This window comes from Cyprinodon variegatus, unplaced genomic scaffold (genome assembly GCF_000732505.1).
Source record: "Cyprinodon variegatus isolate N-32 unplaced genomic scaffold, C_variegatus-1.0 Scaffold341, whole genome shotgun sequence".
Lineage (NCBI taxonomy): Eukaryota > Metazoa > Chordata > Actinopteri > Cyprinodontiformes > Cyprinodontidae > Cyprinodon > Cyprinodon variegatus.
Window position 1 is genome coordinate 717,362 of NW_015150794.1, and position 11,289 is coordinate 728,650.

The window sequence follows — 11,289 nt, forward strand, 5'->3', positions numbered from 1 at the left end:
TATCAAAAAAGTTTTAACCCTATCCTTAAAAGTAGACTGGATGTTTTACTTTATTAACAGTAGGTAACCTATCAACCACATTAGGCAACATTAGATCACTGGTGGTATTCAATGACGCAGAGTTAAAACTCAGCTTTAAAAAGGAGGTGGACCCTGCAGACCACATTTGACCTTACCATTTTACCATATTTCCTGCAAAGTGGTTTTTATATCCAGGTCGCAAAAAACGATAACTTTAATAGCAGAGGGTTAACTTGAGACTCGACTCCGTCTCGACAGTCTTGAAACTTGACTCACAACTTGATATAAAAACTAGAAACATATCTGGTGAGACTTGTATTACTTGGTCCAACCTCTGTGCAGAACCTTATGGGCCATTTAGAAGCCAAGCTAATATACATTGCAAAGAATTTTTTATTTGTTAACCTTTTCTTGTACCCTTCTTCTAATGTTATTCATTTATTTTAATCATTTTGTTACAGTAAAAACTAAAAATAAAAAAAGAATTTGCACATAATTTAGAAAAAAAGACTTCCTTATTGTATTATTTTAAATAGTATATCAGATGTTCGGTCATTGGGTAGCCTTATTAACAGATTATTTTTACTCTTACTTAAGTAGAAATGTGATAAAATAGTGTTACTCTTACTTAAATCCTACTTTTAGGTGCTCTACCCACGTCTGTTTGGTGTGACCACAATGAATTATAGTCCATCTTGTTCCTGAGTGGTTTCAGGAGGCAGATTTCCTCACATTAGACTCTATAACTCTAGATCTACCTGGTTTACATGGATAACATGCTTAAAAATGCCTTTACACACAGAGGCATTTATATTAAAATTATCCTTGGTCCTCCGGCTGCAGAATGAGCACCGAATCAAGGCGCCTCCCCGGCCTTGTTATGAAAATTGTTTTCTGTCCAATTTATGATTTTAATCAAACATTGTTTTTGTCCAATGAAGGACATACATTGAGATGCAATGAAGACATCACAATCTTCAGGCTCTGCTGCCTGTGTTTTTTAGAGACTATGGAGTGAGTTAATGCACAGAAAAAATGCCAACTTTACCGAATGTGTTCAGCTTTAGACTAATGTCTCAGTCTGTAGAATGATTGAAATTATTTTCTGCTCTTTCCATTCAAAAAACAGCCTCTCCAAGAGCATTGCTGATGCCTTTCCTTTTTGCATCGCAGATCTGTTAACCTAACCACGGGTATTTAAAGGGGCACATGTTTTTAAATTCTACCATTTGCATAAGTACATAATAAAAACAGCTGAAACCGGATTGAATCCTCTTTTAAAAGCTTTTATTTGACTTTTTTTCCACCCGTTTACATGTTTGTAACACCATACAGTACAAAGATAATTGAATTTAAAAGTGCAGTCCGACTGAAATCTCTCTCTCTGAACAAAACATGAGACACCGCCTGCCGTGTGCATGAAGTAAACTCGGCAGGCTTGTTAAAAGGGGACTCTGAAACCCATGAGATGGTAGGGGATATATGTGCAAACATTGAGGCCGTGCTGCTTCTGGTTATGAATCTGTTCCATATCGAGCACTTGAAAACCAAATCATGATAAAGTATTCTAGAGCGAACAAAAAAAATAAAACAAAATGTAACCAAAAGCAGGGACATTTTACATTTAGACAAAGAAAGCAAATAAATATATCTCTGAGATCCTATTGTGTAAACAAAATTATATTGTCGACCTTTAGCTTATTTTAAATGTATGAAACACAGTTTTCATTTCCAACATGACTTTTTAAAATTAGTTTTTAAACCGTCCAGGAAACAGGCGCCTGTAATCTGCTTGTAACCTTTGCTCCTTGACTCTGCGTTCGCTGCTCTTTCAGTCCGCTTTTGTCAGCTGTGCAAGAAACAAATGATTCTAGAGTACAAACGATTGATTTCTATTTTAAAGAAAAATCTTTTTTTTTTTGTCGTCGAATCCATTTCACTGAAGGATTAGTGTGTATTCTGCTAAACAAATTGCTGCACGTAGGTCGTCTTCTGCAGCGTGGACTCGCTCTAGATAAAAGGAATCCATGTGTACTTTAAAACAACATACTGACAGCAAATTTTGACCAGATGTGGGACAGAACGAAGGTCATAAAGGAGCACCTAAATAGTGCAAAGTTTTCTCTGTGCTTTTTGCTGATCCCCTCTCCTACTATCTTCATCTTTCGTTTGAAAAAAAAAAGCATCAAACAAAGAAAAAAACGACTATTTCAGCCAATTCTGCCCAAACAGTTGAGTTATATCTACTATCTTTCAAAATGAATCCTATGATCATATCGTAAGAAAACAGCCAAACTTAACATAACCTCCATGCTATCAGGCGGGCTGTGTAAAGATAAGACTCCATCGTATCGTTTGTGTAATGAGGTTCAAGGCCAAACACACTGAACATCCAAAATTGACTTTTCATCTTTTGAGTGACAGCCTCTAGCTTTAAGATCATAGCACCAAAGTAATTTTGGCCACTTTCCACAGCTAAACAAAATTACAAATCTATCTAAATGGACCCATTTTCATCTAGTAGTTAAATTGATAATGAATGCATGTAGCTGTGCAGATATTATATATTTATCGTTATAAATACAAAACTCTGATAATAAAGATAAAGAATAAAAATTGGTATTGTAGCTTTAAGAATGCATCAAAACTGTGATCAAACACCGACGTAAACCCAATGGTTGTGTCCTGGAAGATCTAATATTTCACTGGCTCAGTTGAGGGCCGTTGGTTAGTGGAGCAGCGTCCCTCCCTGTGGACAAAAAGAAAGTTGTAAAAACATGATGCACAAGACTGCTTTATGTAGAATCCATCAATTTCTGTAGTGAACAGCAATTTCATAACGCCAGTTTCACTGTTTCTGGTAATTTACCTAAAGAGAAGGAAAATCTGATGCAGGTCCAACAGATTCTAGAACTGTTACTTCCCCACTGCCATTAGACTGCTGAATGTTTTGTAAAATGGGTTATTTGATTGTATTTTATTATATTTATTATTTAAAAAAATGAATCTGAAATGTTACAATTGTAAATATACAGTCATATGTTTTTATTACTGTTTTTATGTATTTCTTAAGGCTGCACTTTAAAAAAATTTAATTGTCTAGAGAGCTGTTCTTAACTAAATTTATTTTTATTTTACACTTCTGTGTACAAAATGACAAAATAAATTTGTCTAAGTCTAAGAAAAGCTAAAGGAAGGAAACATAAGGAAAGCTAAAATGCTAAAATCCTTTTTTTGTTAGAAAAAAAATCAAATCTATCTATCTATCTATGCAAAAACTTTACCAAAAGTTAAGCTTCATTTCAACAAATTTAACTTCAAGTTTCTTTGATTTAGAGAAAAAAAAAAGGATAAAATATTTGGGTTAAACCGCCAAAGTTCTTAGCTGTTGCATCCAAATTTAAGCTAGCAGGCCAGTCGCTATGTTTGCAGATGATGCAAGTGTGATTAGATAAGAAAACTTGATCTGTTTTAAATGGTAAAAATCAATCCCAAAGCCTTCAGTGAAAGAAATTTTAGGCTAAAGAGTCAAAGGTTCTTGACCTTAAATGCAAAATGGTTGCCAAGAGTTCAAAATATCTATTGCTTCAGAATGGGAAAATAAAGATAGAATGATAGAATGATGAAACGGGGTCCCTATGTCCTCCAGTAGTCTAAGCCTTTAGCAGCACAACTATAGAAATTAATAAATCAGTGGCACACATGGTACGCTTCCATTTCTGTTTCTTCTGTGTATAAATTTTTTTTTTTTAAAAGCGAGAAATATTTCTTTATTGGCTTGAATTAGCTACTAATAGTAGAATGCTATAAGTTAGCTAGCATAAAATCACAGGAGTTTCAGACTAAAACCATCTCCAGCAGCAAAATTTTAATGAAATAGTCATAGCAGGCATGGACGAAGTTTTGATTTCAGAAGTGGGGGGGGGGGGCAAGTAATTTTTAATATAACTAACTTTAGTATGTTTGACCGTCCAATCACAGTTCAGATTCAGTGGCACATCAGATGTTTGAAAGGTGAGCTTCTCAGGAGTGACAGCGGTGACAGACAATCATAAGAAAGGACGGCTGGCCAATCAGGAGCTTGTAGGCGGGCTAAAATAAGAGAACCGGGCCTCAGCTTGAACTACGCTTTTCCGCTTGGTCCTAGTGCTTGATGGTTGCCTGTGTTGTGCAGGGTAGCATTGTTTTTGGACATTAAAACGTGAAGCTGACCAAAACAACAGTTTGAAAAAGTGCAGGGGACATGTCCCCCCTTGTGCCCCCATTACGTCCATGATAACAGGGTCAATTACGACTTCTTTCTTTGAACATTTGTTTTAGCCTGCCTAACCTTCAGCCTTGCCTATCTAATGTTTTTTGGAGATGAATCTAAATGAAAGTCAATCATGAGGTTTAAAGCTCTTGTTTCAAGTTAACAGATAAGTCACTAATTTGATAACATATAACTTCAGTGATGCCTTTTGTACGCTTATTGCATGTTCTATTTGCAATTGCTTCCAGGTTTTAAATTTGCCCCTTCTGGAAGGTGCTGTATTTCAACTTTGAAAGTGAAAAATCTCAGGCAGTGGATATTTGAAAAGTAACGCATGTAAAACTTAATGAAAGGTGTAGAAATGGATACATTTTGAGACTTAAAAACAGTAGTGTATGTGATTGTTTAAATGCATAAAATGAGAAAAATGTGTTGTTAGGAGTTTGTACTCCAATTAGCAGGTAAGCTATTGCAAACTTCAATGAAAAGTCTTTATATACTTATATAGGCGTTGTTTCTAGATATGTTGATGCATCAAAAATTGAATAAATGGCAGATTTCACTGGCAAATTTCCTGTTACCTGCAGACTCCAGTTGAACATTCGAAGTTATTTTGGCAGAAAGCTCCGGACGGTTTGCTGCTCATGATCCTCCACAGTGGGGTCATTCTGGCAATCCTTTTCAGTACGTGTTCTGTGTGTTCTCCTCCTCGATCTGTGATCTGACCAGAACTGGGCCGGATCGGTGACACTAATGGACCCGCACGTGTCTAAAGAAATACACAACAAAAATACAAGAATTTCAATAAGACAGTGACCCACTGGTTCTCTGTAAGGCATTGCTGTTTGGTTTGCAAAAAAGCCTTTGGACAATCAGTTTTGGCGCATATGAAACATCCGACATACACGGCACAAAGATGAAATCTAAATAAGTAACTTTTTAATTTAAGTTACTTCTTAATATAAATACATCTTTTTTTCTTTTTTCTTTTACATCTAAAATAAGAAAAAAAAAACGATTGCTTTGTCTTATTTGAAGTGCATATAGTCCAACTATCTTCCTTTAAAAGTAGAAATTCACATTCGATTGGCAAACAGTCTTATTTACCTAGTCAGATCAAGGGTATATACACTTACAGTAATTTCAGAAATGTTGTTTTTGCAATGTAATGTATTAGACTTCTGGTTCAGAGCTCTGAAAAGCCACCCACTTTGAATAAAATATCCAAATTTAATGTTTATCTTAAATTAGGAATATCTGAAAGTTATTGTCAACATTTTAGTCAAATCAACAGTTGGTTGAACTTACCTGCTCCACCAGCAATAAGACTGTGACGCACATCACCACCAGTGCTTTTCTCTGGCTGAAGAAGCTTTTCTGTTCCATCTTTCCCATGGATTGAAAAAAAAACCCAGAATAAGCAAAGAGAGATTCAATCTCTAAACACGTCAGAACCCAGCCTGGACCAGTTGGATCCACTGATCTCCAAGTTGGGACCTCAGCTTGAGAACTGGACCTGCTCTGCAAGGAAAGTTCTTGTTGTTCCTGCAGCGGCTTTGCTGAAGGTATAACCCTGGATCTGTCTGACTCAGCAAAGATTGATGGGTTGGGCTCTCCTTTATATAGGAAGACCATGATCCCTAAGGGGGGGGGCACGAGGGAGGGACAGAACTCCAGTCTCCAAAGTGTAATTACCCCCCCTTGTTTCTCTTTATCTCTCTTTTTTTGTCTAATTATGACATGATGTGTCTGCACAAAGCAGTTGCCATAAATCCTGCGTCAACCATGATCATAAAGGCGGAAAGTTACAGGAAAAAATGATGCTTCCAGTAAGACACCAACTGCTTACTCCTGTTTTATTTTTTTCCTTTTCTACATCTTTAAAAATGGGACACAACTACAGATCCTCCATCATATCAACTACCTCATCCGTTAAATCGAACACGACATGCACCTAGAGATAGAGCAAATCAGCTGATTCAAAGGGATCTCAATGCGGACGCTTCGTATGTCCAAGAGTCAGATAGAGCAGACGGGTCTGAGCATGCTGCTTTTTATTTCGCTTTCAGGAAGAATTTGGTCAATTTAACTGCAGTCGTTCGTAGGAATGTTCTTTAGTTTTGCAACTAAACAAAAAACAAGAACTTTGTCTCTGAGAGATAACAGCGGAGATTACGGTGTTCTGTTCATGTAGACGAAGTCGAACAGCTGAGGGAATTTCAGGACACTAGTTTCAGGAATAAAAGATGTGATTCAAAGAGGGATGTAGGATTTTTTTTCCCTCACATTCCTGTTAGGTTGGTTCTCCCTCAGGAGACAGACAGGAATTATGTGCTTGTGTCATGATTTATCATCAATCCTGACTCATCGTCAATGACCTTGACAGGCTCCATAGGAGCAAAGAAGAAGATTAGAGTCTTAATCCATTGGATTATTTCACAGTAAGGCAAAAAAAAGCTAAAATTAACGACATCTGTAAGAATTCCTCTGTCAGATTGTCCCCTAAGCTTTCAGAGCAACTTGACATTATTAAGTGTTTCTGGCAGGACTATGTCTGACTATGTCATCTGATGTTCCAGTTTGCCCTCCAGCACAGTTCACTTGTATTTGTTTAGAATGAAACAAAATGTCTGACTTCATAGTGATATTTGAACCTTACACTTAACTCAAACTCCATCTGGAGACAGGATTGATGGCAAGTGTCAGACGTGACCACATCTGACTGGCTTGCAGTTCATGTGTAGGCTGCGTGCATGCTGCAGACAAACGTTCACAGAAATAGGTTACTCAGAAAGTCCCTAAATTTAAAAAAAGGGCCTTGACTGAAAGCCAATAAATCTGATAGCAAGTGTGGCAACAGTTCAGCTGCAATAATTCCCTGCCCTTCTTCTTTCCCATGAACAGTAATTCGAAACAAACACAATTCACCATGCGGTGTTGAAAAGTTTTCACCATGAATGATTGAGGATTGGGGAAATGGTATAACACTCCAGCATGGAAGATTTCTACAGCAAAAAATATGATAATATTCTTTGATTACGTAAGAATCAAGCTATGTTTTTGATGTATGACACATTTACTTGTTTTATAAGATTAATTGGTATAAGAAGCAGTTTTCTTGGTTTAAGGATGCACATATTGGTTTAAGGAATCAACTGGTTGATAAACTGAGCTGAGATGCAGCAAAAAACGAGCATGAAACTAAAAACTATTTGGGACAGAATGTGTCTGATGCAAAACTTGCATTTTTATGCAGATGACAGTTATTTATCACACTGGAGCCACTCCTGAGGCAGCTAGACTGCAGAAAAATGATCTAGAAATAAGTAAAAATGTCTTAAATTAAGTGTATTTACCCTTAATTTGAGTAGGAAAATAAGATGATCTGCAAATGGAATAAGGATGTTTACTCTTAAAACAAAATTAGATTATCAAAACTTGAAATAAGACAAATTTCTTATTTTCTCTTATTTTAAATGTAAATGGTCTTGTTCCATTTGCAAAGTGTATCACTTACCTACTCAATTCGAGAAAAAACGCACTTATTTTAAGATTAAATTACTTAATTAGATCAACTTTTTTTGCAGCGTAAACTTTCTTGTCCTCCAGGACACAACCAGTGGGTATACATCTTTGTAGGATCACAGTTTTGATGCATTCTTAAAGCTACGATACCAATTTTTATTCTTTCTCTTTATTATCAGAGTTTTGTATTTATAATGATAGATATATAATATCTGCACAGCTACATGCTCTTTATTCAATTTAAAACCTGTTTATCCATCCATCTTCTGACACAAGTATCCCTGCTGGGATCAAGAGGGGTCTGGTGTCTATTTCCATCTGTCTACGGGTGAGAGGCGGGGTACATCCTGGACAGATCGCCCGTGTATCGCAGGACAACACAGGAGAATTTAGAGAAGCCAATAAACCTACCGGTAACAGTCATGTTTTTGGACTGTGGGAGCAAGCTGGAGTACCCAGAGAAAACCCACCCATGCACAGGGAGAGCATGCAAACTCCATGCAGAAAGACCCCGGGCCGAGAATCGAACCTGGAACCTTCTTGCTGTAAGGTAGCATTGCTACCCATTACTCAAACCTGTTTATAATACTGATAAAACTATATTAATGTATTTCTTTAAGATCTGAGGGGACTTAGAGGATCCACTCAGTGTTCTCCTGTGGAATGTGGTCAGAAAAATCAACTTCCGAACACATATCTTCATATATTGATTCTAATATTGATTTATGAGTGTTTATTTTCATTCATTTACTAACTTTATAAAGAATTCACTCAGCTTTTCCCAAAACCTATACAGCTACAGAGTGTCTGGGTGAGAGTGGTTTGTTGACTCCCTTAGACTCCGAGTTCTTTCAACATTTTACTTGTTTTTTTCTCTGTCTGTAACTTGTTTTTGATTAACTGCATGTGGAAAACACTTTTCACAGTTTTGCACACTTTAATTAGATAGTTGAATGCTGGATATCAGCAGCACTGTATCTGTTCTCCCTTCCAAGGTTTAATAAGGCCTGGTTTGAGTGAAGATTACCAAATCTCAATTCCTTGTTATTCGTTGCACGTATAAATATCTCGCTGTTTTGATTGATGACATCCCCACTTTTAAATCTTACTTGGAAAATGATGGAAAAACACAAAAATAAAAGCTGGGTTTGTGTTTTTTATGTTGTTTGTCGGTGCAACTTTTATACACATGCAGCCAGAGGATGAGTCATAATTAAAATCAATTCAGTTTATTTATAGAGCGCCAATTCATAAGAGAAGTCATTCAGAGGTACTTTACAGAGACAATGCTGTCAGATTGATTAGGAAAAAAAGTTTATTGCATCCAATCCTTGATTTACAAGACATACTGCTCCTGAAGGAGCTTGCATTTTGTCATTTACTCTTCATCAATTCCTCACACAGAGCGTGAATGTAGCGAAAATTGAGAGTTTATAGGTTTCAATAAGTTTTTTAATGTTTTCCAGCTTGTATTTAAAGAACAAAAATAAGTTTTTACCGAAGCATTTCTTTACAGTAGTCTTTTTATTTGACCCTTTATGACTAAATCATTGTTTGAAGAGCAGAACTGAATATAAATCACATCGGCGGGTTGACATTTTTGCCCTGTGTAATGAAATAGACACAGTCTGTCATCTCCATAGTCCGACGTGAGAGACTGGGGTGTGAAAGATTTGCACTTTGCTCCGTGTTTGATTTTAAACCTCAAAGACATGTTTTTTTTTCTCTGTCGTCTAAAACCCGACACATCAGAGAATTTCTGGGACTTAAAATTAATTTTTTCCTGTCTCATATCATCGAACAGATGGACTGAATGCAGTGTTGGTTATATCTGTTTGGTTAACAGTAAAAGCAATACAAAGATCATAGAAAATATTTATTCCCAGAATAGTGTCTATAAAGTGACACAGGCCTGGAATAGAACAAAGTCTCCCAGCTGCTGTTGACTCATTTCATCATCTATTACATTTGTACAAATACACAATCTTTTTTTTGCTCAACAAACCAACCAGTACAGACCAGGCTGGTCTTTTTTAGAATCCCTGGGATTCTGACTCACTCTGTCTTTCTGTCTCCCTCCCTCCATGGCGCTCTACTGGGAGAGCATTTACTGGAACGTATGCAGATACACATGGTGCGTGTCCCTGTAGTTTCTGAACCGTACTCCTGTCATAAGATATTAGGATTAAAAGGACTTGCTCACAGTACGCCATGGCACATTGAGGAAGCAGAGGTTACATTAATGTCTAATGACTTCCAGGTTTTCATGAATAAAGTTTTACAGTAACAGAGCAGAACTGTAGATCAGTGAGTACATTTCCCTAATAAAGCACGGAAACTAAAGAAAAACTATATTTGCACATATGAACGATTAAAAAAGAGAAGATTTTACGTTTCCCGCACATTTTACATCAAAATGTCCATCCTTTTTGGGACTAAATACTCTAGAGTTCCCAGTATTTTGTTTTAAAATTAAAATATGAAATATTACAGGTCCAGCATAAATGTATATTTTCCTTTTAAACATTTTATTGGCAAAGATAAGACACCTTTTATAGGGCATTGAAAGATGAGATATGACACACGTATATGTGGATGTATATATAAATATATATAGAGAGAGAGACTTAGAAAGATTATATTTTGGCATTTTGTACACACAAGTATAGGCAAAAATATATTTCATTAAATACAGCTCTCTAGACTTTTTCATTTTTTAAAGTGCAGCCTTGATAAAGGTAAACAGCAGTGATAAAAACCTTGTGATGAAAAAACACTGATAAAAAAAGAATGTTGTAAAGATATGACTGTGTAGTTACAGTTCCAACATTCAACTTTTTTTTTTGCTTTATATATAAATATATATATGTACAGATACACACACACATATATACAGATCTATTATATATATATGTGTGTGTGTATCTGTACATATATATATAGACACACACGCACATATATATATGCGTGTGTGTGTGTATCCGACATATATATATGTGTGTGTGTGTGTGTGTGTACATATATATATAGACACACACATATATATATATATACAGATGTATATATGTGTGTGTGTCCATATATATATATAGATCTATATATATATATATATATGTGTGTGTGTATCCGTACATATATAGACACACACACACACACACACTATCTTATTTTATTTTATTAACTTAAAATCTGTGTCAGGGTTTGGTTGTTGTAGAGGACCCAAATGCAGAGGCAGAGAGGCTGAGGAGATTTCTTGGGAGTTTAATGGGGGCAAAAACAGTAACAAAGGCAGGAATGCAAAAAATCCAACTAATAATCAAAGCAAACCAGAACTATGGAGACATCTGGGGAAAACCAAACACAAGGAGCCAGGGAGAGACGAGGAACGTGGACAACAGCACGGGAGGACAGCAAAGACAGGGAACCAACCAAGAGTGAGAGCAGAGGGAAAGCATATATAGGAGACAGAGACAAAGGGAGGGCTAACGAGC